The sequence below is a fragment of the Pogoniulus pusillus genome, chromosome 7 (assembly GCF_015220805.1).
Source record: "Pogoniulus pusillus isolate bPogPus1 chromosome 7, bPogPus1.pri, whole genome shotgun sequence".
In the NCBI taxonomy this organism is placed as follows: domain Eukaryota; kingdom Metazoa; phylum Chordata; class Aves; order Piciformes; family Lybiidae; genus Pogoniulus; species Pogoniulus pusillus.
In genome coordinates, this window is record NC_087270.1 from 13,866,989 (window position 1) to 13,894,337 (window position 27,349).

At 43.9% G+C, this 27,349-nt stretch overlaps 1 protein-coding gene and 1 long non-coding RNA gene across 4 annotated transcripts in view; both read left to right on the forward strand.

The window, feature by feature from the left end:
* Positions 1-401: 401 nt before the first annotated feature.
* On the forward strand, positions 402-11,758 carry LOC135176725 (uncharacterized). Its single transcript, XR_010302792.1, has 4 exons — positions 402-702; positions 882-949; positions 8,098-8,230; positions 10,570-11,758. It is a non-coding gene; the product is annotated as an uncharacterized LOC135176725 (long non-coding RNA).
* Positions 11,759-15,704: 3,946 nt separating this feature from the next.
* Positions 15,705-27,349, forward strand: part of SPTBN1 (spectrin beta, non-erythrocytic 1) — a 137,569-nt gene continuing 125,924 nt past the window's right edge. The window contains exon 1 of one of the 3 annotated variants that reach the window (XM_064145977.1): positions 15,705-15,919. The gene's annotated coding sequence lies outside the window, so the exon portion shown is untranslated. Of the gene's footprint in view, positions 15,920-16,115; positions 16,219-16,705; positions 16,755-27,349 lie in introns of those variants that run through there. The other 2 variants (XM_064145978.1, XM_064145979.1) reach the window with 2 other exon arrangements.

A 27,349-nucleotide genomic window follows, 5' to 3' on the forward strand; every position in this document is an offset into this window, starting at 1 on the left:
ATGCTGGAACCCTTATTGGCCGGAGTGTGAGCCAGAGTTCACTGCGTGCACAGCAGCCTCTTCCCAAATCAGTGTCCTCAGCAGAAGAGAGTTGCTGTTGCTCTTCTTTTAAATGAATCTAACTGTCCCCCTAGTCTTGCAGTTCTTGCCTGAACAGCTGTTTAAAATGAGGCAGATGAGAAGCTCAGTTGTGATGGTGTATTTCAGAAACTGCATTTGGTCAGAAAGCATGACTGGGAGGCCTTACAAAGCCCCCTTGGTCCCTTTTCATCTGCCATAAACACCTAGCACATGTCGGGAGCAGGCTGCCCGTGGGTGAGCAAAGTGGGTGCAGCTGCGATGCTGCAGCCCGGGTCCGTGGGCGGCGTGCCGGTGACGTGAGCCTCTCAGAATGCTGCTAGTTCCAAAACGCTTCCTTTGGGGCAGGGTCGGCTTTCCGAGTCTTTGCAACCGCTTCCATTGCGGGGAGGAGGAGGATCATCCCCGAGGCTGGTGCATTGTCGTTGTGTGTGCCGTGTGGGTTGAGAGATTCATCAATGTGTGTGTTTAGATGGTGACAGATTACCTCAACCCCCAAACAGTCTCTGGCTTGTTAGAAGAGGAGCTGTTACAGTCTGCTCTACTGATAGGGTTCTAAATACTGTCTTGAGTTGGCTTGCTCTGACTATGCAGGCTCCCTGCTCTGCTGACACACTCTGACGGGTGAGGAGCAAATCGAACTCAGCATATCCCTTGGTCTGTGATGGGAAGTTCCAGTGAGGCCAGCAGGGACCCGATCTGCAGTGAGCTAGTGATAGCATCACATCTCCATAAGAAACCTATGTATTCAGGCAACTGCTATCTGCCTGCCTTTGAAAGTCACCTGTCTCCTTTCCTTCCAGTCCTGCCAGCTAGATAAAGGTACCACAAAGAAGAAACTGAGCCTTTTAATTGTGTCTGAGATATGATGGTGAGTAGTAATCAAACAACTTTTTTTATAACTGTTACAGATACTGAAAAAAATGTAAATACCTGAAAAGACAGAGGCTCGTGGAGGGCCACAGAGGTTCGTAACTAGAGTGGTCTTACCTGTTGTCATTATGGGCACAACTACAGTGTATTTGTCATACTTCTATTTTAGTTTTGCTTTAGAGAGCCATGGAATGGAAACTGAGGTTATCATTCTTGCCACTGGCTTTTCTGACTGTAGCAAAGATCTGATTGGAGGCTCTGTTGAACTTTAGAGTGTAAAAATGCATTGAATGAATATGTCTTTCCTGTGAAAAGCAGATATGGTTTATTACTAGGTACGTTCCATAATGGAAAGTCTCCATTTTTAGGTGGATGTGGATCCACCCTGAACACGTCTTTGTTTATTTGTAAGCTTGTTTCCTGTTTTTTCTTATCATGAACTTTCAGCTGCAAATTAAAGAGGCAAGATATGATGTTACAGTCTCTAGAATAAAGGATGTGAAGGTCTTTTCATTAATGCTTTGAAAGAATTGAACAACTCTCCAGGGGTGTGTGGAGCCCGAGAAGACTTCTATAGCTTTCTTCCATAACTTAGTTGTTCAGTTCTACTGAAGAAGAGGGAATAACAGTGACTACAAACCTGGACTATTTTACAGTGATTTTTAGCCTGATTTGAGGTGCAATACATGTCTGTGTCTTCCTCTTGCCCAGAATCTTTTGGAACCGCTGGCCAAAGTCCACAGTGACTGAAAGGCAGAGTTTTCAACAGTACTTAAGTTCTTACCAGTCAGGGAGACTGGAGTTGAACATTTGCACTTTTTGCCCTAATTAATCTTTTGGTCCTTTCACCCTTTCCTCCTGCTTAGGTTCTCTGAGAGGTTTTTGCTCAGAATTGAGGAAGAAAATGTACAGAATTTAGCTATCATACTTGACCTGGAGATTAAAGTCTTTATTTGATATAGCAGCTGACTCCTTAGTATGTGGGTATCAAAAATTAAGTGAATGAAGTGTCTGTTTATACATTTTCTTTAAGGTTAGAAGGAACCACCAGGATTATTTAGCACAGTTTCCACAGCACAGGTCATCAAATCTCAATTAACAGTTTCTCCATCTAGACAGAGGTTCCTGTTGAAGCCACAGGGTTGCTTTCAGAAATGTGTTTTCTTCTGGTATTTGCTAGAGAGTTCAGGACATCTGAGTACATCCCCAAGTAACCAGCAACAGAGCAAGGGGACACAGTCTCAAGTTGTGCCAGGGGAGGTATAGGCTTGATATTAGGAGAAAGTTCTTCACAGAAAGAGTGATTGGCATTGGAATGGGCTGCCCAGGGAGGTGGTGGAGTCACCATCCCTGGAGGTGTTGAATAAAAGACTGGATGAGGCATTTAGTGCTATGGTCTAGTTGACTGGATAGGGCTGGGTGCTAGGTTGGACTGGATGACCTTGGGGGTTTCTTCCAACCTGGTTGATTCTATTATATTCTAAAGTGTATAGTTCTAATAGTTAATTACTCACAATCATGACAGAAGCAGTAATTGGAGTAATATCATCCTTTGCTCCTGGAAAACAAAGGAGCGTAGGAGAGGCAGTTGACACAGATTCTTCCCTTGTTAAATGTTAAAGGTAGTTATGAAGATTTCTGAACATGTAAAATTCTGTGTTTTCATTACTTTTCTACCTTTAGGTAGATGAAATAGATCATCACATGTCCATTGATTTCAGGGATCTTTATGACTGTAGTGACTTGATCCTCCAGTAATGAAGTATTTAGCTCTGTCCTTAGACAGAAACTAGCATGGGTGTGGTTCATAGGAAAGTTATCTGAAGAAAAAGGGTAAGCAAATTCCATGATTTTGAGTCTGGAATGCTTAGGCATTCTCCTCTGCTCTTCTGACCCCAGATGAATTGGTGTCCTCTCACAAAAAAACAAGCAAACGAAAAAATAAAAGGAAGGGGGGGGGAAAGAAAGAAAGAAAAAAATAAGAAGAAGAGTTTATACCTATCAAGTTCTTCAAGGGAATGAAAATCAAAGGCAAAGTGATTTTTCATATGGGATGCATGTACATAAATTAGATGTCTCTGAAAGAGTCTAAATTCTGTCAAAACCAGCACTTCCTTACAAGCCAGTGAAATTGGTTTAAAGTTGGAGAGCCGTTCCCTGAGAGCAGGAGTCACTGTCACTGTGCACAAAATCACCTGGCAATTTATGCAGACAGGAGGGGAGTGTTCACTGGAGACCCTTAAACAAGATAGAATTCTAATTGGCATGTTGGGTACAGTTAGTTGCAAGCGTACTTGCAGCTGAAATCTTTCTCCAGGCCTGAGCTGATGGCAAATACACAAGTTTTGGTTATGCTGCTGTGACATGTCTGCTTTCTGTGGCCACTGCAACCGGATTATAGCATTTTAATGACAAATTAAATGCCTCAAATAATGCGGGCCCAGGTGTTTGCCTGGGGCACTCTGTAACGTCCTCAGCATGTTCCTGCTGTGTCCAGCTTCCTGATCAGCCAGCACAGAAAGAGACATCCTATTTTTAAGCAAGTCTCTTGAAAATATGCTGAAACTGATTCTGATGGAAGGACCCTTTCAGTGACCTGTGGAGCAATCATGGGGTCCACAGCTTTGTAAGCCTCTGGCTCTTGCTGTTAGCTGATGAAATGACCCTTCCCTTGCACAGCTGCAGCACTGTCCTTGGCACCCTCTAAGCAGATTTGGGTGCTCATTGCTATGTAGAAATTGTCTGCAGAGTACAATTGGCCTGCATGGATGCTGTGGACAAAGAAATTTTGTCATTTCTGTAAGAATGTATCTGAATCTGGAACTTGTTTCCATCTTAGCCTTATTTAACAACTGTGCCAAGTAGGGCACTGTCCAATCTGCTTTATGTGAAGCAGTTCAAGGTTCTAGGTCAGTGAATATCAGCTACCTTTGAAACTGAAAAATATGTAAGGAAAATGAGTGAAATGAGACCAGAACTCCAAGGGTGAGCAGACCAGGATAGTCTTGAGTGCTGAAAGAGAAATAAATTAATTATTGCCATTGCTACCATTATCAGACACTCCTGACAGCTTGGCCTAGTGATGATGAGAACTGCAAGCCACAAAAGATGGCAAAAAGAGTCTTGTTAGTTAAATAATGAATCTGTATTATCTCAGCTTGAGCTGTCTCTTACTGTGGGACTGATTTTCATTCCAGAGCTGAGGCCAGATTGTAGAACTTCTATTCATCTGCATCCATTCTGGATTCCACAGAGCTTGTCACAAAATAAAGTAGATTTGTGAAGCTGCTTTAGTTTTAGGTAGAGAGCAAACAAAGGAAATTGGGTCTGGAAAGGTACTGCCTACCCCCAGGGTGTTTCCTAAAGTGACAGTATTATGCCCTGGATGAGTGGAGACAACCTATGATACAAGTCTTCCAAGGATGATGTCCTCTCCTGACACAACAGAAGAACCCAGCAGGTAGAAGTAACAGCACAGCATCATCAGTGGCTTATGTCTTGGGGCAAAACTAAGAACTGAGGGTTTTTTTTCTTGTTTGTTTGGGTTTTTTTTGAGGTCCAGAAGGGCTTGCATCCTAAGAGAAATAATGGCCAGAATTAAGCGAGGTACCACAAATTCTCCTTTAGCTTCACTGAAAACACACTCTGGTCCTACAGGACAAATATCTGTTGTTGTGGCTTGGAGTTTCATTATCTGGAGGACCATGTCTAGGCTTGTAAGGAATCAGTTTGTTAATTATTTTCCCTTTATCCTTCTATCAATATGCTTTATTCTGGCTCTTGAGGTATCTCTGCTGAAACAAGAAACATGTTCTCTCCCCTAGCTGCCCTGCTGGGACCACTTACATGCATATGATTTTCTGCCAGTGATTATAGTGTGTTGTCAGCATCTGGCTGACCGGCCATCAGTGGCCATCAGAATTGCTGTCTAGATGCAATACATGACACTGCTAGATTAGAACCTGAAGGGTGAGAAGCTGTGAAATGTGTTTTTTTATCCCCAACCCTACTAGTTGCTTAGACCTAATGGTGATGTTTGATGAAAGGGCTTTACAAACAAAACACAGGTATCATATAGTTCCACAGTGCATGCTTTTATCATTGACTTGCACTCTTTTCCTGAGAATAAAAAAAACCAACCCAAGGCATCTACTTCAGCAGAAGCAGAATGTACAGGTGTGCATACAGTTACCACTGTTACCATCAGGATTTTTCAATTACTTTTTTTTTCTTCTTGGTCCATGTGAATCTCTTATTCTAAAATGAAGTAAAAAATAGCTCAAGATCACAAAAAAAACCCCAACAAACCCAACCAACCCACCTGCATTTTCATGCTGTATTCCTTTGTCATTACATTTAACCCTTATTTTCCTTTCATATTGTACATTATAAAAGCAATAACTGCCCTGTACATAGATTTCTATTCCAAGTGGAAAGTGCACACTGAATTCTTCCACCTTCATTGGAAAGATGACGATCTCTTTCTCTGTTTCTCTGTGAGCCTGATCCAAAGCTCACGGAAGGAAACTTTCAGCACAGGCACTAGAATGACTTTCTGTGCATGGTGGGAAAACAGAAATTTTCTATTCTGTTATTTTCCTTTTCAAAAGGACACACAGTATGTACTGGGTTATTTTTTAAATTATTTATACAACTGCATCCTGACAAGCTACAACTTCCTCCAGTGTAAACAGAGCTACTGTTTGTTTCTGTGGGGTTTAGCTGTGTTTATAAGCTTGGGGAGGAACCATAATATAGCATGCTTTATGCTTGTCAAAAAATTCCCCCATTTGTTTTCTCTAAAAGCTTTTGTTTGGATTCTAGTCTCAGTTACATCAGTAAATCAATGGAGCTGCCTCATATCCACCAGTGAGCCTGAGCTGAAAATGGTTAGAATCATAGAATCATTTTGCTTGGAAGAAACCTCTAAGATTGTTAAGTCCAACCATTAACCAAACACTTCCAGATCACCACTAAACCATGTCCTTCAGCACCACAGCTACAGTCTCTATGCAGGGAGCAAAGGTACACACAGAGTCTTGTACAGTGCTCTGAGAAGGGTGCTATACTCTGTGTGTGTGTGTGTGCACAGGTGCTTACAACACTTCCAGCCAGCTCAGTCATTCTTTGGCATTCTCATGTGAATTGCATCATGCGATTCCTTCTATCACAAAACATACTTTGTGTAACCTGTGGCTTTGGGTTTGGTCAACATCGTAGTTTGCACTTAATTTAATCATTCTAGCACCCTCAGAATCTCCCAGGTAAGATCCAAACACTGAATTTAGGCCATTGTCATAACAATATGCATTTTGAATAACTACATACATTTTCCAGTGATTTCCAGGCACTTGAGCAGAAAGCTGCAATCACAAATCTTTACCTCTGTCTACATTTTGTTTTGAAATTCTGGCATCAGATTCTTGTCATATATTACAGAGCAATTTTCTATTCTAGGCTTCCATTTGCTAGAGACTATTGAACCACTGTAATGCATTGATTTGTAAAGTGCTCTGTTAGATACTAATCTTGAGTGTGAATGCAAGGAAAAAGTAAAATTCTGGTCTGTTAGGTGCTTCAAGCTCATCTCGTGGCTGAGAAAATCACTATGCTGTCACCTGGTTTTGTGCTGACATTTTCCACGTAGCACAAAGGCTCCAAAAGTGCTTGGGGATTGGGAAAAATAGTATTGGCAATCTTTGATTCTACAGGGCCTCTATTTTCCAATCAGATGTCCCTTCAGACTTTCCCAATAGCTGTTTTGGTTTTCCCCACAATAAAAGCTTTATTTAAGAAACTAGATTGTCTGCAAAATCAGAAACCTCTTTTTTCCCCCTTAACTCTATAAACTTCAGTTTTGCTGCAAGGGATCCCCTGTGGGTTTGGAACTGTTGCTCATCCAGGTCCAGAGCACAATGTGGTGTTTGCCAGGTAAGTAAGAATAGGTGTGCTGAGTGCATCCTTGTACAGCCACTGCTCAGAGAGGCAAACAATAGCATGTAACTTTTGACATGCAGGTGATCCAGTCTGTCTTGACAAGCTGGTAGGGGATTTTCCATTGGCCAGTGTTGCCATGGCCTATCACATAGGCCATGTGATTTTTTCATGGAATGCAAATTTCATAGAATCATAGAATTGTTTTGGTTGGAAAATAACTGTGAGATCATTGAACCCAACCATTATCTAACTCTATGAAGTCTGGTGCTAAATTATGTCCCTCAGCATCACACCTCTTGTCACCCCTCTAGGGATGGTGATTCAGCCATCTCTCTGGGGAGCCCAGTCCAATGTTTGCTAATCACTGAAGCAGTTTTTCCCAATATCCAACCTAAACCTTCCCTGGCACAACTAGAAGCCATTTACTCTTGTCCTATCACTTCTTCGTAAGAAGACTGACACCTACCTTGGTAAACTTCCTTTCAGGCAGTTGTAGAGAGAGAGAAGGTTTCCCCTCAGCCTTCTCTTCTTCAGACTAAACAACCCCAGTCCCCTCAGCTGGAAGACCTATTCTCCAGATCCTTCACCAGCTGCATTGCTCTTCTCTGGACCTCCTCAATGTCTTTCTTGTAGTGAGGGCTCCAAAACTGAGCTCAGTACTCAAGGTGTGGCCTCACCAATGTTGAATACAGGGGGATAATCACTTCCCTAGTCCTGTTGGTCACACTGTTCCTGATAGAGGCCAGGGTGATGTTGACCTTGGCTGACTGAGGACACTACTACTTCATTTCCAGCTGACTGTGGATCAACAGCTCCAGGTCTTTCTCTACTGGGAAGCTTTCCAGCCACTCCTCCCAAGCTTGTAGCATTGCATAGGGTTGTTGTGATCCCAGTCTAGGACCCAACACTGGCGTTGTTGAACATCATACAGTTGGCCTCAGCCCATCAATCCAGCCTGCCCAGGTCCCTGCAGGGCTGTCCTACCCTCAAGCAGATCAACACTCCCTCCCAGCTTAGTATCATCTGCAAACTTACTGAGGGTGCACTCAGTCCCCTCATTCAGGTAATTGATGAAGAAACTGAAGAGAACTGGCCCTAACACAGAGCCCTTGGGAACACCACTTGTGACTGGCCACCAACAGGATTTAACTCCAGTTTGTTTGGCTATGTAAAATTTACATAAACTTTTTTTTTTACTATTGTCAACAGCTCATAAAAATAACCTTGATACAAAGTCGTAACCTTTGAAGATGAGGTGAATACTCAGTTAACTGGAAACAGAGCTGCCTTCCAGGAGACAAGATTCCTAGAGAGGAAGTAATCAAGGAGTATCACCTGCTGTGTGAGTTTTGCTCTGTTCTTTTCCTGATTTTGCTTTTGGATTTAGGCAATGAATGTATTAAACAATATCCTTCTAACTTACTCTAGAGTGAGGCCCTAGAAATGTAATACCAGCCTTGCTGCTTTGGATTTCATGCAGGTCACTGTTCATAGGGTGATTAGTGAAACTAGCTTCAGACTGTGTTTGTAGATGAGCATACATTCCACACAGAACTGAAAGTGAACTACTTGTACCTGCAAACCTGCACCTGTGTCTTTGGTCTGCTGTGTGTGCAGGATCTGACATGGAAGTCACATGTGTAGGAGGTAGCAACATCAAGCTGCAGTTCTGAATATTAGCAAAGCCTATTTCTTGTGATAGATACTTCTTGTTAATCACAGTATCACAGTATCATCAGGGTTGGAAGAGACCTCACAGATCATCAAGTCCAACCCTTCGCCACAGAGCTCAAGGCTAGACCATGGCACCAAGTGCCATGTCCAATCCTGCCTTGAACAGCTCCAGGGACGGCGACTCCACCACCTCCCCGGGCAGCCCATTCCAGTGTCCAATGACTCTCTCAGTGAAGAACTTTCTCCTCACCTCAAGCCTAAATTTCCCCTGGCGTAGCTTGAGGCTGTGTCCTCTTGTTCTGGTGCTGGCCACCTGAGAGAAGAGAGCAACCTCCTCCTGGCCACAACCACCCCTCAGGTAGTTGTAGACAGCAATAAGGTCACCCCTGAGCCTCCTCTTCTCCAGGCTAAACAATCCCAGCTCCCTCAGCCTCTCCTCGTAGGGCTGTGCTCAAGGCCTCTCCCCAGCCTCGTCGCCCTTCTCTGGACATGCTCAAGCATCTCAATGTCCCTCCTAAACTGGGGGGCCCAGAACTGAACACAATGCGCTGCTATGAGAATTTTTTCATCTACATGGTACCAGCATTAAAGCAGTGAGAGAAGATAACTGTACCAAGATGACATTCCACTGATGTCAGACTTATCCCTGTACAGGCAAACATAGTCTGTTTGGAACCTAACATGGAACCACAGCATCAGCCACATGGTTGGAGGAAGGTGATGACCACTGAAAGCATTTAAAAGTGCTTTACCCTCCCTAACCTGTTAACACTGATGGGTTTTGGAGTATGTGTTGATGTCTTAACCTGACTTTTACCCAATTGCAGTTCCTATAGAGAAAGTAAGCATTTTGTCAGAAAAAGGAATAAAATCTGGGAGAGGAGCTAAGAATGTAACTTCCTCTCTGCCATTTTGTATTATTCCATTTGGCAAAGATGACCAAATTAGGTTCACTGAAGTTCACATTTTTCTCTCTCCTGCATCTGCCCTAGAGATTTGTATTTTCTGACACATTAGTAACAGAGGCTACTTTGCTGCTGATTTCTTCATCCATTTGTCTTTCCATGTCTGCACTTATTCTTGTTACTTGCTGTTTTGTTTTGTTTTGTTCCACTTCTTTTTATTATTATTATTATTAAAAGATCTGAATTGGGATGTTAAAAATAGAGACATTGTTATCCCACCAAGCAGTTAATGGACTAGCTGTTCCAGTATTTCCTATCCAAGTACACATTACAGCTTTCCATTTTTTCAGATTACACAGACTGCCCAATGCGTGTTTATCTAATGCACCTAGAGGAAACCAGAGGAGTTAAACACCAGAAAAGAGGAACAATAATAGAGAATAGCATTTGGCAACAAGGGAGGGAGCTTTTTTTTAAGAGAACTTTGTGGATGTTCCTAGGACAGATAAATTCCTGAGGTTTTTGGTCATCTTATGTCCCCATTTCTCATTTGGTATTCACAAGGAGACCTTGCTATAGTAACAGTTTTAATGCAGGGGCTAAGTCCTCAAATCACTGCAACACAAAGGGTGTTTTCCACCTGTCCATTCAGAGCTCCTTAGCAAATATCAGGCTTTTGCAGGGAGTGTTTAATCCATAGACTAATGCACATCTTCAACTGTATGTGCAACCGTGCAACAGACAGAAGTTTGCTGACTGTTGGTGGCAGGGTGGCCTTGGGACTATGCAGCTCAGTATGACACGAGTGTTACCCTACTTTCTAGAGGCTTTGTGCAGCTGCCCTTGGGCCTCTGCTGCAGCTGAGCTACTTACTGGTGTGTGAGCTAGCTGGGGCAAACCTATGTGTCTGCACAGCGCCAGCTGTAGACATTCTCTGCAATAAGGCTTCTTTTTTTTAATGGAGCCTGCAGGACATACAAGACACTTCTTTTATATTTTGATGTACTGACTTGAACACAGTGGAAATGTCTGCAAGAGATGTTGTTGTACTTTGGCCCTGTGCCTCTACCAGTTCTTGATAATGCTTCCTGTCCCTCCACAGTGCTGCAGGCCCAGCACCAGGATTCCTGCCAGGATGCTGAAGATTGCCGTGATGTTGGCACAGAGAGCAGGAAAGTCATCTTTTCTTCACACTGTCAGCATTTCCACTGCTGACTCTGGTGGCGTGGGAAGGAAACAGCAACTGGCTAAGGCCAAGGCAAAGGTTTTAGTAAGTGCCTTATGCTTTTGTCAGGTTCCAGGGTTTGGGATGTTTGGCACATGAAGTAGGACCTAAGCACGTGGGAGCTGATGGTAGAGAAAATGGCTGAGAACAAATGCTGTGGGGTGGGATAGGCACAAAGTAGTAGAGGTGTTTGGGAAGCAGTGAGATTAAGAGAAAGAAACAGGACTTTCTCACTCAGCAGGAGCTTTTCTAGAGCTCTGATATGTTCATTACCTCAGAGCAGAGCTGCCAAGGTCTCCACATTCCTGCTGTCTCTTTCCTACCAGTGGACACCCTGCCTCTGTCCCGCACACCTTTTGCACCCATGGCTAGGTTACGGTGAAGTACTATACATGGAGATGTATCTTGATGCAAAGTTCTGGACTTGTCAGGTTCATGGGCTGCATATAAAGAGAAAGAGAACCAGACAGTGAGAATCTAACACATTTCTCTTAGCAGTGGTTGTTGGGAACAGAAGTACACTGGTAAATACATCACAGGGAATGCATTGCTACAAGGTGTTAGCAAAGGCAAGGGTGTAGCACAGAGCTGGGTGTTCCTCAGATGATGAGAAACAGAGCTGTCAGGAAGAAATGTTTGTGCTACAGAAGCTGTTGTGTAGCAAATCAAGTTGTGCACATAGCAAAGAGTTACGAATTTTTCCTTTAGTCAGATTATTGCCCATCTTTCACTTTCCTCTCAAAATCCAGGCCAAGTCTGCTAGAAAAGAAAACACTAGTCTGGATTTATGCCTTTGAGCCTTGCTGTGTGTTTAAAACAAAGTGTTACGGGTGAAGAGAAGGTGTGTCTGGAGGGAGGAAGGTATTTCTGTCATACTCTGAACCTGTGTAACTGGAACTCTCTGATAACACAGTACTTCTCCAATTTAATGGTGTAGCTGCAAAGTTTTTTATTGCAGTCCAGATGTCTTTGTATGCATTTCTTCTCTCTTTTTGGAAACTGCCACTGTCCTTAAATGGATTTTTTCTATTTTTAGTAACAATTGTGACTCTTAATATCTAATCTAGATCTGTTGCTTTTATTTCTGTTTGGAAATACCCTCTTGCAATTTCAGTTCACACAAAGATCACAGTATCACCAAGGTTGGAAGAGACCTCATAGATCATCAAGTCCAACCCTTCGCCACAGAGCTCAAGGCTAGACCATGGCACCAAGTGCCACGTCCAATCCTGCCTTGAACAGGCCCAGGGATGGCGACTCCACCACCTCCCTGGGCAGCCCATTCCAGTAGCCAATGAATCTCTCAGTGAAGAACTTTCTCCTCACCTCCAGCCTAAATTTCCCCTGGCGTAGCTTGAGGCTGTGTCCTCTCGTTCTGGTGCTGGCCACCTGAGAGAAGAGAGCAACCTCCTCCTGGCCACCACCACCCCTCAGGTAGTTGTAGACAGCAATAAGGTCACCCCTGAGCCTCCTCTTCTCCAGGCTAAACAATCCCAGCTCCCTCAGCCTCTCCTCGTAGGGCTGTGCTCAAGGCCTCTCACCAGCCTCATCGCCCTTCTCTGGACACGCTCAAGCATCTCAATGTCCCTCCTAAACTGGGGGGCCCAGAACTGAACACAGTACTCAAGGTGTGGTCTGACCAGTGCAGAGTACAGGGGCAGAATGACTTCCCTGCTCCTGCTGACCACAGCATTCCTGATGCAGGCCAGGATGCCACTGGCTCTCTTGGCCACCTGGGCACACTGCTGGCTCACGTTCAGGCGGGTATCAATCAGTACCCCCAGATCCCTCTCTGTTTGGCCGCTCTCCAGCCACTCCGACCCCAGCCTGTATCTCTGCATGGGGTTGTTGTGGCCAAAGTGCAGCACCCTGCACTTGGAGCTATTGAACCCCATCCCATTGGACTCTGCCCATCTGTCCAGGCGGTCAAGGTTCCGCTGCAGAGCCCTTCTGCCCTCCAACCCAGCCACATCTGCCCCCAGCTTGGTGTCATCTGCAAACTTGCTGATGACTGACTCGATGCCCTGATGACTGAAATGCCCTAGAATCTGAAAAGATTCTAGGGCATTAGGTTATTTAAATTGTGATTTAAAACAAAATCTTTTGGAGATTTTGGAATGTATTTACCTTTGTACATCTACGTAGCATTTCCCACTTGCTGAGGGTGTTAATAGACCTATGGGCATGTTTCTGTGGGATGAAGACCAGACAATATTATTGAGCACAGTGTCCTAGTAGATTTTCAAAAGCTAAAAAGATTAAATATTTTGTCAATTATAAGAACTCCATGACTTCATGGACAAAGTGTATGAGAGAGAGAGAAACCCTGAGCTTCCAAGCCAAAGCTAACTACAAAGTAATGGGCAGAAGGGGACTAACTGTCCAGTGTTGCTTTGCTGACCCTTTCCACTTCATTTAACAACAGTTTCTAACACAGCCATTCATTCTGCTCCTTTCAGTTTGATTAAAGGAGTGGGAATGTAGCCATCACTGTGAACAACCTATTTGTCTAACGGGGCTTACTTGCCGCTACTGGCAAGTGCTGGTATTTAACCCTTAAGTATTCCCAGGTTCATTGTCACAAAGTTACAGGTTTTGGCTTTGTAACCCAGCGAACTGAAGGTTCAAGCTGAAAATACTAACAAGTATTTGCAGTAACCAAAAAAAATTACAATAGCATCTCTGTGTCAGACTTGGAGATGCTGCTTTTAACCATCAGTGGTAAAACATTTCTACCTGCCTCGTTCCTTACAATAGGTGAGCTCTTTAGAAAGAAAAAAAGAAGACTGTCAGTAACTGGGATAACTAGTTGGAATCCACAATGCCCCTGCTATTCTGGTTCTCACTTCCTCAGGCATGCATTCCTACCCAGTCTCTTCCACCCAACTTTGATTTGTGTGGCTTAAGACAGACAGGATCTTAAAATATACTGGGTGCTTTTGCTCACTCCCATAGCTCACGGTCTTTCTTTTTTTTCCCTTCCTACTTGCTTGAGAGATACTAATAGTTGAGTGAAGAATGTGGTTTTATTTTTCCCTGATGTTTTTAACATCCTGGCATTTGAATAATTTTATTTATCTATATATGCACACACATTACTAAGTTACCTGAATTTCTGGTACTGATGGCTAAAGTAAAAGCAACATCTGAGTTTTATTCTTCAGAACTTGAAATGCTCTTAGGCACTTGGTAGTTTTGATTGTTCTCAGACAAAATATTCATGTTTTTTTAATAGCAAAACTTCATCTGGGCTAAGAGAAATGGTTTGATAAAATATTTTAACATATAGTGCCCATAATAAAGAAACTTTGGAACTTTCATGTTATTTGGACCAGATTTAGTGAACCTGTTGATGAGGAGCAGTCTCTTAATCCTGCAGATATTCCAGCTGATTTCTGTACCACAGTCTGGAGTAATTCAGGAAGGCTGGAAATTTTGTTTTAATTCCTCTTTGCCTTTCTCTGAAATAAAACTTCTAAGTGGTTGAAACAATGGACATGGCATTTGTTACAGCAATGGTTAAGAAGGATTTTGCTTGGAATTGTTCAATTTATTTTTAAAAAAGATACTATTTTTACCTCTTTACTACTACCATTTACATTGTATAGAAGGAATTACCTTCTAGCATCCATTTGGAAACCCTAATCCTGGGGTCTTATTGTACAGGATGCTGTACAAATAAGTGCGCAGTGTCTTAGGCTCGGCCTGGGTAAAGAGAAAGGAGGCAAGTCCAGCCAAGGATGGTGTCCAGACCAGAGACACAATGGTGAGCAGACTGGTGATAGTAGCTGCTGTGATTAGGGTAGGAGGTAGCAGATAGGTTGCTGGCCCATTTGGTTGTGGTGTAGGTGCTTTCTTTTGTACATGTTGAACCAGCAGTTTGTTGTCCTGTAGGTGCCAAGAGGGCAGAAGGAGGTTTTAATTTGAATGAGATAAGAGTCCTGGAAACAGAGAGGTAGATCACACAAAAGACTGGGTGTCTGCATTATGTGTTTATATTATCTGGGGTGAGTTCACCTAACAATAAGTAAAACAAATGGCAGATTGTCTGATTTGAACTTCCACTGGAAGTTGGGAATATGAGCAGGATGCACTGAGTGAGCGGTAGAGAGATGACTTTGGGAGGGCAGTCTTGGAAACCAGAGCAGAACAAAATGTCAAAAAGAGACAGGCAGATCATTTTGACAGGATGGAAATGAAGCAATATTCCAGAGATTAATGCCAGGAAGTGGATATTAGAAACTTTGGCAAAGTGCCTGAGTGTGGAGGGACAGGGGACTGATAAGAGGAAGCTTGAGACAGGCACAGAGAAGAGAGAACAACTCCAAACATCAGTTAAATGCTGCATTTAGTAATGAATATGGGGATAAAAAGCAGGAGAGAAGAGAGTAAGGCTTATGAAACCAATGGTGGATTGTTGGTTTTCTGTTTTAAAAAGACAGATAACAGTAGTCCATAGCTGTATTGTGAGAGGTTCTGAAGCAGGTGGAGGGGAATGAGAAAGGCCATGAAGAGGGTAAGGACATAAATACAAGTGGAGGGGCCAGGATTAGCAAAGGAAACTCAAAGCAAAAATGTCTGCCTCTGGACTTGACAAAGACGGGCGTGGGTGGAAGGAGGGCAGGCACTCTGGGGTGTGTGTTAGTGAATTTCTCTGGAAAGACATAGGCAAAATCCTGCATAGACAGGGAGGAAGAAGGTAAGTGCAGAAAAAGGGCAGCTGTGGTTGAGTTTCAGGGGGTCTGTCTGACACTGGTGAAGGGGGGCTGTTTACATAGGAACGTGGCAGGATTGAAGAAGGAGAGGATGACTCTGCAGAGGAGGAAGTCAGACCCAGGATGGGGTTTCCACTAGGAATGACAGAGCAGCGGGAGAGTAGCGCTAAAGGAAATGGATGCTGGGGGTGAGCCAACATTGTCTTTGCGATAGGAGAGGCTGTCAGAGGAGGAGGAGCGTGAAGTCTAGAGAGACCCAATAACCAAATAAATGTGCGGCGAGGGAAAGAGAGCTGGGAACAGCTGTCGGCAGAGGGTAGCATTCAAGGGAGGCTGTGAGCGAGGGCCTGTGGGGTGGCTGCTGCACGGAGGGGTAAAATCTGGGAGTGACGGCAGGGCGCAGCCCGATAGCAGCCCCAGGTGAGGCGGCAAAGGCCAGGCACGGCCACGCAGGACCCTCACCCGCCGTTACCGGGACAAGCGGAACAGCGGCCGCCGAGTCGCAGGGAAAGGTACAGGGCTTCGGGGACACCTGCCGGGGTCGGGCATCGCTTCCCGCGCCGCAGGGCGGCGGCCGCTCGCTGGCTCCGCAGGCAGGGAAGGGGCGCGGGGGCGGGGGGCTGCGTCTCGCCCCCGCCCCACCGTGCTGTCCCCGCCCCTCGCCCCTCGCAGCCGCCGCGGCCGGGCGGGCGGAGCGCAGCGCAGCGCCGCGGGGGCTGCGGGCGCCGCCGGTCACTCCCCACTGCCGCCGCCACCGGTGCTGCTGCAGCCGCCAAGTAGGGAGAACAGCCGCCCGAGCAGCGCAGAGGAGGTAGGGGCGGCAGGGCCGGGAGCCGGGCGCGGCCCCCTGCTTCCCGGGGTGTGTGTGCGCGTATGTGTGTGTGTGCGTGCCGAGAGGTGACCGCGGGCGGCTCCTGCAGCCCCACCGCAGTCACGATCCGCTGGGCCGAGGCAAGCTGGCAGGCGATCAGCGGGCTCGATGAAACGCGGGCCGGGTGCGGCCTTCCCCAGCTCGTCGCCCCGGCATGGGGCTGCGCGCCCGCGGCAGGCTGTCAGGGCGCGGAGCCGCCCCGCCCTGCGGCGTCCCCGGCCCGGCCCGGCCTCTCCCTAGGGGCCGCGGCCGCCGCCCCTGCCCGCCCTCCCTCCCTCCTCACTGATGCCTCCTCTGCCGCGCAGCCGCACGCCCCGCCGCGGTGCGGAGCGGAGTGGAGAGCTGCCGGCGCGCTGCCCCTCGGCGCCGCTGGTGCTCACGGTTTATTTTATTTTAATATAGATGTAATTTTTTCCCCTATTTTTTATTGTTCTCCCTTGGATCGGAGGCGGGAGCGGGCGGCGGCGGCGCGGCCGGTGTGTGGGGCAGGGTGCGGGGGAGTCGGCGGGTTGCCGGGTTGCGGCGGGCCCCCGTGGGGAGGCGGTGCGGAGGGGCGGCCCGGTTGTTGTCGGGGTCCGAGAGGGCGGCTGTCAGGTCGTTCCCGCTGCGGCGCTTTGTGCGCTCGGAGTGCTGCGTTGGAGTTAATGCCGGTATCGAGTGGCGTCTGCTTTTCGCCATCGTGAGATGGGCTGCTTTGATCGCTTTCATCCGCTGCTTTGATGGGTTCTTGTACGTCTTGAGTGAATGCAGAGCTGAAAGGCACAATGCATGGACTTGATTTCTTTATCTCTTCTCCGTAGCTCTTGCAGTTAGATGGAGACAGGCCTGGTTTAACCAAAAAAAAAAAAGAATATGGCAGACTTCTGGTAGATACTGTGAGACTGCAGCAGCTCTGGAAAAAACATGTTCATGGCACTGGGGTCTGACGTTTTGTTTAGGCAGCCCTCTTTTAAGGATGCTTCTTTTGGTCTTGGTGTGCTAATACAAAACCAGAGTGAGCAATTGGATTTGCAGTTTTGATAACTGTCAGTAAAATTACATTCTGGTTTGAATAAGGTGAGTAGTGATTTGTAGCTCTAGGTTGTACTTAACATTGTCTGTGTGTATACATGTTAAAAATCAAGCAGGATTGCTGTAGTCAACATAAACAATCAAGATCCAGAGCATTCAGTACAGCCTTCGACCTTCATTGATAGGAGAGAAATATTATGAAAGCTGCTTATTGAACTGTCTAGCCAGTTCAGAAAAAAATACTGTTATTTCGTCAGCCCTGTGAATGTGTTGTGCTGAAAGACATCTTGGGGAACAATGCTCCCCAGGGTTACAGAGGCAGGTCATGTAGAATAATTTATTCAGAGAGATGTGAAAATGTGCCATGTGAAAATGCCAGGGGAGGCTTTGACTCCTTAGGCCATTGCAGGAAATCACAGCTGGAAGAAGGACTTGCATATACTCAGAAGGCTCTGGAGAGATGGGGTAATTATAATGGCACAGGATAAAGAGCTAGGAAGGGTGGACGATGGCATCTAGATGGGATTTGTAAAGAATTGTTATTCTCCATTGCCATCCTTTTTTTCTCAGCGTTACTTGGTAAAACAGCAGTTGGCTGTTGGGATGCCTACATGACTTAGCAGTGATTGTAGGGCAGTGGGTATGGACCTGCAGGCTTGCTGATGTGTCACAATCAGAGTTAGATAGGCAATAAATGCAATAGGTAGGGAATGTATTATGACTTTGTGCAGCAGCATAGACTCGATATTGAGAAGAGCGACAGCCCATTTGGCATTTCCCTGTAATGCAGGTTGTGTGCAGTAAATGATCCTCACTAAAGCAGGATGCAGCATTTTTGGATGAAATAGGAGCTTGCAGCAGTTACGTGACAAAAACTGTTTGAGATGCTGTTTCATCTCTATGGTGGCATGAATCCTGCAGCTTTTGGAATTGTGTGTTACCCAACCCTGCCTGCACACAGAATCCTTTAGGTTGAAAGACCAGTGAACAGAGTGAGGACAAAATGCTCATGCTACGTGTATGGAGACCTGAACGCTGCTGCAGGTCTCTCAGGCAGCAGCTTTCAAGGAGACATACCAAACCATTTTATGAAAGATGTTTTTGTTTTCTTCCAGCATATATATGTAATGTATCAGTTAAACCCCTTTTGTTGGGGGTTGCTCATTTGTATTACATCACCTGGCTGAGGATTCATTTTTAATGTGGGTCAGTCACAGGATTTGATATTTGTAGTTGGATTAGTTGTAAAATAAGGAGTACCTGGCTGTATTTTGAGGAACACGGATGAGAAGGTCTTTTTATGCAGATGTTTGAGGCTTGGACTGCAAAAGTTACTAAAGGCAATTAATCTCTATAGGCACCTACATTTCTTAGTCATCTGACCTGGGCGCAATTTAAAAACCAGTACAAAAGTTCACCATTGCCCATTTCCCATGAGTCAGCTCCTAAATCCAGTCCAGGCTGGTATCTCTGCCCACAGGCCTCCTGTTCGCTGTTTCATGGTTCTAGGAAAACCTTTGCAAGCTGCAGTGCTGAGGCTGTGGGAACTGGGTGGCTTTGCTTCAGAGTGGAGAGCCACCAGCAGCCCCTCAGATCTTTTCACCTCAACTGAACAAGAGGGTTGTAAAGAGCAGCGCAGGCTGTTTTCTGTAGTGTGTGATGCCCACCATGCTGTGGAAACTTCAGAAGATACCAGAACAATGCTCCATGATATAAACTATGTAGAGCCATATAGGGCTTTTCTGACACAGGAGCTGGTGGTGCTTACTCATATTCTCAACTGATGCAGCTGGGAGGGGGGGTTGCCAGTAGTCCAGACCCTTACCTCTGCCTAAGCTCCTAGCAATTTTCTCAAGCTAGACCAGTGGAAATCTGTCATGGAGATGGGAAGGGTGAAAATAATTTGCTTTCTAGTGTATGGACACTTTAGAAGTTACCTTGTGCTTAATTGTTACCACCAGCTAACACTCGCCTGGTGCAGCAAGTGTTGGAGTTGAAATGTGTCTAGTGTCAAATGGCAGCAAGGTGTAATCAGTGCTCTGCAAAGGGCGCACACCGAGGACTGCTTTCCTCACTGCTTTTTTGGTTGTGTGTGTTTGTTTGTTTTTTTCACCCTCCATTTGTAAGATTTTTGTTATTTGTCTTAAAATGATCTGTTGTGAATTTGTTTTTCTAATGAACATGAGTACAGTATTGCAGTTACAGCTGGACCTTTTCAGCTTTTGCTTTCTTTTAGTGTATCTGTATCCCTTTTATTCATTACATATCAGGATTTTTTCTTATGCCTGGTAAATCTCAGCTTATTTAACAACTTTGACTTCTAAGATACAGATCAATTCTATATACTTAACTAGGTAGCTTTTTCTCTGTTTTGTCCAGCTTTTTTTTTTTTGTGTGTGTGTGTTGTTAGTCCTAGACACATTTTTATTCTGTCCATCCCTCATTAAAATGCCCAGTGTTGCATGGCAAAAAAACTTCCCAATGTATTGCTAGCTGATGGTTGAGTTCATAATGGGTTTTATAGTTGTTTGAGGAGGGTGGGACTGCATCTGAAAATGTTACTTCTACTTGCAGTATCGTGTATTTGATTTGGAAAACAAACACTGATCTGTATATGTTTTTTTCGCTCGGAGATTGGACACATCTTCCTATGGCCAAGGACAGATTAAGGTTGAGGAATAGTTCAAGCTATCGTTCTTGAGCACCATTAACATTTTTCTCAGCCTCTTCTATGTCAGGTGATTTTTCTCTTGTGTAACAGTGAAAATTTCAGGATCTTCTTACTTTTCCACATCTTTTCACTTTGCTTTTCTGCTATTCTCTTTATTATATTGCACAAAGTTACATTTTTTTCCAAGCTGCACACCAGGAATCTGGTTTGTCACCACTTCCACCAGAGAAACATAACTATGCTCTTGCACAGTCACTTGTGTTTTGCAATCTTTGAATCGTGTTGAACATTAGAACTTCATAAAGAAGTTATGTTGGTTTGATTTATTCAGCAACCCCTCACATCAAGAGCACAGCAAGAACTGAAAAAAGCAACCACTGTGTTAAAATCCTATGCAACAGATGATAACACACACCTGTTAGGTACTACGAATAGACTGGCTGGTCCATGCCAGTCGTGCCGTTGGAACAGGAGAGGTGTGCCATTAACACTCTGTTCATAACTCCAAAAATATACAGCTGTGGAACTGTTCTCAGGTAAATGTGCCAAATTTATTTTTTTTCCTGTTTACTGGGGTTCTGAACATCAGCTCTTCTCTTTTTGGAAGAAGTGGCTAGATCTTGAAATTGCACTTGCTGAGCAGTTTGCCTGTGATCTGTGAAACACATTCAGGGATGATGTTCTTGGATGCAGTGTTCTGATTTTGTTCATATATGCACAGCTGTCCACAAGAGGAAAATACTTCTCTGTTAAAGCCATTCTGTTTGGAGTCAGTATAGTTCTAAGCATATGGAACAGGAATCCTGCACCAAGTAACTGGGGAAGCTGTGAATCACTGTTGAAAAAGTCTTGCAAAGTAACAAAGGGTGATTGTTTCTTTTACTTTAATTTAAAGAAAGGAATAGAGATTAACTGGCAGCTCAGTGTTATTGGAGTGAACACTGGATTTAGTTTGGTTAATCGTGACTCAACACAGTTGGAAGAATGTGGCCTGATCCCTGAAGTGGACTTTAGCTGGTGGTGGGTAGTTGCTAGTTGCCTGTGTCAGTGGGTCTACAGAAGGGTGCATGCAGTATATTCGTTCTGTGAAGACAGGTATTTGTATACATAAAGTTTTAGTTTAGCTGGTGGAAAATGTAATCAGAAATGAAGCTATGCTTCATTGCTTCCATAGTGGAATGGCACAGAGGTTAATGTATTTGAAGTAGCCAGCTTGGTAAGTAAAGCATTTATGCTTCGTCTATTCAGTACCACTTTAGAAAGTGTTTGAGTGGTTGTTGTGATCCTTTCTGGTCTCAGTTTGCAGGAACTGCAGACCTAAAGGTCTATCTTTACGTTTGCTCTGAGTTTTTTTAAGACACGGCATCACCTTGGTACAATGATAGTGCTAAAACTCATTATTCGGGGCTTCACCTGGGTGCCTGTAGTGGTCAGGAAGGATTGTACCTCATTCTAAATTTCGTGGAGTGCTGCAGGCTGGCAGCAGTGAGGCAAGGAGCTGAGTGGTTGGTTGTCTGAGGTAACGTCCAGCCTTCTCTTGGAAGCCTGGCTCTGATGTTTTAAAATTACACCACTTGTTGAATTTGATACAAGGCAGAAATTTCACCCATGCCAGACCAATAGGCATCTTTGGGAGGTGTTTAATCTTCGGGGTGGGATTCAGTCCGCAGTTGTGTTACAGTCTCAAGTACACGGTCAAGTTCTTCTACAAGGCATTGTGGGGACTTGGTACCATCCAGCAGTAATCCTCAGGATCTGCATTTTTTGTTTTCGTAAGTTACTACTCTTTGATCTTAACTTAATCCTGTCATTCTATACTGACTGATTTATTAGAGAAGGGCATTGAGTATCTGCTTTTGATTCTTTCTTTTACATGATAAAAGAGAACCTTGTGTTTGGAAGGGCAAGAAAGCTGTCAATATGTGTTGTTTCTTAGGGTACAGTGAGTGCTGCCTGAGGGGGTAGGTCTGGAGCCCACTTTAAAATGGGGTTGACTTTTGATTACTTCAGTCAGGAATGCAGAGTTGAAAATACAGTTTTCTGCAGTGTGATCAAATGCTTCTTTTTTCCACACAGCAATTTTACTTCGTACCTAGACACACCCCCAAATGCCACCTAACTGTACGAAGTAGCTCCTCTGTTTGGGGTTTTTGTTTGCTTGTTGAGTGTTTTTTTTTCTGTTCGTTTGTTTTGTTTTTTGGCTTAGAAGTTAAAAACTGCTGCCTGCCGTATCTAAATGAGCTTAATAGAGATAAATCTATTTTAACACCCACAGGTTCTAGTTTGGACATCTGAGTTTGAAAATGCTGACTTTTGCCTGTAGCTAAACTAATTATGGGATTTTCTTCCCAAAGGCTTTTGTTACCTTTTCTCTTGGTAAACAAATATTTAATTAACATCTTTAAGGGTGATCTATAGTAGCCAGTCTCTGCAAATGGAGAGCTGTGCGCTGGTGGGTAGCTTGTGGCTCCAGTGTGTGTGCGTCAGTGCTTGGAGAAAGGAGGTTTTGCCTCTTACTAGCAAATCATTCTGATTTCAGGAGGGTATTTCCAGGCCTAAATCTGTCTTCTGGAAGTCAGTGGGTATTTTGATATAGGAGTATCACCCAGTAGAGCACCTTTTATTAGAATTAGACTGTGTGTCATGTGGGGAGGAATGGTAATGAGGAAGTCAGGAAAGTTGATGATCTTCTTTTCCTCTCTGCCACTTGTGCAGGATCCACATCTCTTGCAATTGTAGCAGTCCATTGGTCAGCCTGACTTGGAAATGATGGGTTGGGAAAAAAACGGACTTTAAACTACCATACTGCAGTTCACCTTAAGTTGACAGCTATTCCTTGTCACATAGGGTCCATCTGGGGTAAAGATAGTTTTAACATTAGCTTTATTTTTCTATCTTAAAGTATTGCAGCTTTTCCCTGTGCATGTTACTATGAATAATTCTCTACAGTTTCATGATAGGAAAAGGCGAATGCATTAATTGCTAACTTTTTACATTAACCTTTTTGTGGAGTAATTTATTCCTGTAATTTTAAATGCTTTTAGAAGTCAGATCCTAAGCCTGGTTGACTTTGGTGGTGCTACCCTGGTTTGCTCAAATGGAAAATCTCTTTTGCACTCTTTAAATTTTGATAAAGCAAACGCTGGAGCCTGTTGGGTTTTATTCTCTTTACCTTTTTGGTACTAAAAAAAAAAAAAAGGCAGAAAAAGCTTTTTTTTTTCCTCTTGTTTGAAGGCTGACTATACTGAGTGACCTCTTGCTACTTAAAGGGTGGGTTAGTTTATGTGGGAAAGTCTTAGTCAGTGTGTCTGGGAGATAAGTAGGCCTGCATCCCAACAAACGTTGTGCATTAAATACTGGAATGTGCTGGGGATATGCCAGGAGATTGGAAGCAGGACTATGCGACAAGCGCAAATGCAGTCACACTCTCCCTAAAATAGTACTCTGGATAACAAGAGTTCTGGAAAGTTATCACTTACCTCATTTTAGCACAAATTCTTTTCCTAAAAATGGACTATTGACTGAAGGTTCAGAAGGATTTCTTTTTGGTAGTGTATTCTATCTGCATGTTAAGAATGTTTAGGTCACTCTTAAGTCTCTATCTGAAGGCAGGTAAGAAGCAAAAAGCTGCATTAAAACTGTACAAGGGAAGCACAAACCCTGCAGCCCCTGCTTAGGGAAAGCTGTTTATGTAATCTCCATTGTTACCTGAATGAGAAACGAGATGGATTTTTATCTTAGAGTGGGTTAGTAGTAGTGTCTTCAAATTAATCTTCAACTGCCTGGAAGAATCAAGGCACAGATAAATCAGTTCAGCCTCAGACATGCCTGAACTGGATTTTGGCACAAGACATTGGATGCAAGCAGACAATATTTGGATATTAAAATGAACAGTGGTTTTGTTTAAGGGTAAAAATAGGAAATTTGATTTTCATCCCTGTGTCAACAGAAGAATCTGATTGTGAAGCTTTAGTTGCTGGCATAAGCCATTTAAACTTAAAACCTGTGATGCCTAAATTAGTTTCTTACGGAAAGAGGATGAGTTAGCTTCTAAATGGGATAGTGTGAGGAAAGTGCGGGGGTTGGGGCAGTGGATGGTTTGGAACAAGGTTTTAATATACTGAGTCAGCAGGTGGTTGTGCTTAGCTCCAGTAAGGATCTGCTGTAGGAAAGTATGGATCAAAATAACTGTTCCCTGGATCTGCATTTGCACTGTTGCAGGGACACGAACCAGGAGGAACTAGGAGGAAAAATGAAAGTGGAAGTGTTAGTGAATAGTGAGATTTGGAACAAAAAGTCTGGACTACTCAAAGGTCCTCATTTTTGGTGCATGGAGGTACCAGGACAAAGGATAAGCTGCACTTTGGAAAAGGCAAATGAATTACTTCATCTGTGGAAAAACACCTGTCAGCTTCTGATCTGCACTACAAGCCTGCAATCAATTCAGCTCTTGTGGACCATGAGATGTAACTCTCCTATCATGCCTATAGCAGAATTGGGTCCACATGAGCTGTGCTTGGAGTAGAGCAGACTTCTGTTCCCTGTGCCACAGTATCTGAGATTCTCTGTGAGGAGGAGACTTCTTTAGCTTGTTGCACAGCAGCGGCTGTCAGGCTGCTTTGTATTGTGTGGTTTACCATGCATTGGGAAAGGGAAAGGAAGGCTCTTGCACTGGCTCAGGATAAAGTGGGGCATGGTGGTTAGGCTCCAGAGTTCGTTTTGGGAGAGGATGTGGTGTGCTAGTTCTACCAGCTCTGCATACTGGGGGGATTCCCTGACCCCATCTGCCCTGTTAAGCCAGCTTTGCAGCTTCCTATTGCCACAGCGTGTAAAGTAGCTTTAGTGCTGGTCAGGATCTGGCTCCAAGAAGTGATGCTTGCATAAAACTCAGGTAAAAGATAAATAGAGGTAAAGTAAAAAACATGCAATCCAACTGAGTTTCAGTGAGCTTTGTCTTTCCCCATCTTGTACACCTTGTGATTATCTCTACATATTAGGAAGCACAAAATTTCCAAAAATGGCACAATTTACATCAGAGATGTGAATAATGGCCAATAAAATGTCATAGTGCCCCAAGGAGATGGAAGATGGGGAAGCAGGTTATTTTTGCAGATCCATTCCCGTTGTATGCTAGACAAACAAGAACAAGGTGACTTTGAGTTAAGCATATACCACAAAGACTAAAAAATACTTTTTTTTTCAGATAAGTATTGACGTGACCATAGCATATTAATGATCTATATTGTCTGTCAGGTTAGCAATGAAGGTCTCAAATGTTTTCTTCACTTCTTTAGCAAGAAAAGAGGGACTTTCTCTGCTATTGCAGTATGGTGATCCTTCTGTGTGGTGCTACAGAATGAAGCCTCTGAATTCCCGGTTGTGCCAAGTTACATATCCTAGCACAGGGAACTGTCCTGATTTACGTCATTGCAGTCTGTGTCTTGAAGTTTTAAATCCTTTTAGTATAAAAACATGCCGAAGATATATGAGATAATTTTATTTTGCTCAGTTACATTTCTGAACCACATTAGAAATGTAAGGATTGTAAATGATGTGAAAAGATATCAAAATGTCAGTGAGTAGCTCCAGAAGTCAAGAATGCTGAAACTCTCTCAGTGGGCAGGTGTGAGTGAGAGGGAGCCCATAGCTCTTACCTTGCTGGTTTTAGTCCTAGTAATCCTAATTTGGTACGAAATCCTGAGTAAGATTATGGTGCTGGAGTGTGTGTAAGGGAGATCAACATTTGGACATACTGTAGGGGTATAACAGGATCTATAGATGCTTGTTTAGATATTTATTGCTGATGGGCTGAGATAAACCAGAGGCTTGTTTGCTTTAACCAGGACTTTCTTCTAAATGAGTAGAAATGAAACCCTGTGAAGACTTATAGATCTGTTTGTTGAGGCACAGCTGACAGGTGAGGACCACATGGACATACCAGCAATAGGTGGAGCACTGAGTTGGTGGACAGCATGCCAACCATTTTAGAGATCTTTCTACAGCTGTTACTGACTAGCAGAAAATAATGTCAGTCACTTGGAGTTGAAATGGCTAAGCTTGCTGGGAGGGTTCAGAGAGTTACAGAGTTCCTCAGATTCCTGACATGGGATGATGAACCTACAAGTCACCTTAAGGGCAACAAGCAGAGCAGCGTGCCCACATTATTCCACTTTTATGGGAGCACGGCTGTTCTCATTTTTGACTTCTGGTTGTCATAGGCAGTGGCAGGATGCCAAAGAGCCATGGAAGAGCTTTCAGCTTTGGACCTGAAATTAATTTTCACCAAACTCAAATTAGAGGGGTGCTCATGGCAGTCTTAACATTAGAAATTTGTGTGTATTTTGGTATAAATGCATCTCCTTTCAATGGTTAGTGGCTTGGCCATCATACCACTCAATGCTCAAAAGAGGTAAGAGGGTATGAAAGTATATAAAACATGGGCAAAAGTAACTAAGTATTTTTAATGTTCTGTTTTGTTGATTGCAATTTCAAAAGGCTGAAATGTTTAATGGTAATGAATGTTGAGAAATGGTCAGCATGCAGGCAGAATTACTCCTTTATCAGAGGGAATTTCCAGATTGCATTCCAGGCGTGTTATTAAAGGATTAAAGAGATGGGTTATTCACTTTGAGCTAACTGTCCTGAAACTAGTCTTATGCTTCTAATACATATAAATAACTATTATGCAAATATTGCTGTCATAGAAAACGATTAGGGTTTTTTTTTTCTCACAGTACTTCCACACTGGTCAGAAGCATTTGCAGAATAAACTCAGTAGGTCTTGGGGGAATGTATGTGTTGGTATTGTGGTTCTTGTTATTTTTCTGTCTGAACCCTATGCCCGTGGGCCTAGTTTGGCAAAGGAGATCAGGACCCTAGATATCAAGGTGGTAAACACGATCCCAGCATGAACTTGATCTTTGGCCTATAAAATTAGGACCTCTTCAGCATGCAAAAGGTAGGCCCACACATTTAACTTCACGGTGTGTTTTGTCTGTGCTTCATGTTTCTGTACAGAGATCCAGTCTTTCTAATTCTGGATGATCTGCTTTCTCAAGCACAGAGATATTTGTGTCAAGGTGCTAACAGTGACACGGCAGTGGGTGGAAGCTGGGATGTTTGCAGCTCTCCACTCAGCTGCTTTTGGAATATGGAGCTTGGTCTCAATGAGTGCTCTTTAAGGATTTTGGTTGAATTATTCTTGCAAATGACAGACTCATTTGTTTTGTTCCAGTATTCTAAATGATAATGTTTTCCTGAAACAGAAAGTACTTAACTTACATGTATAGTAAAAAATATTGGTGAAATATGCCACTTAATTTATTTTTCTCTGAATTGGTCTCAGCATAGAGGTAGGCTGGGTTGTTTTGTATGTAGTTTCATTCCTTG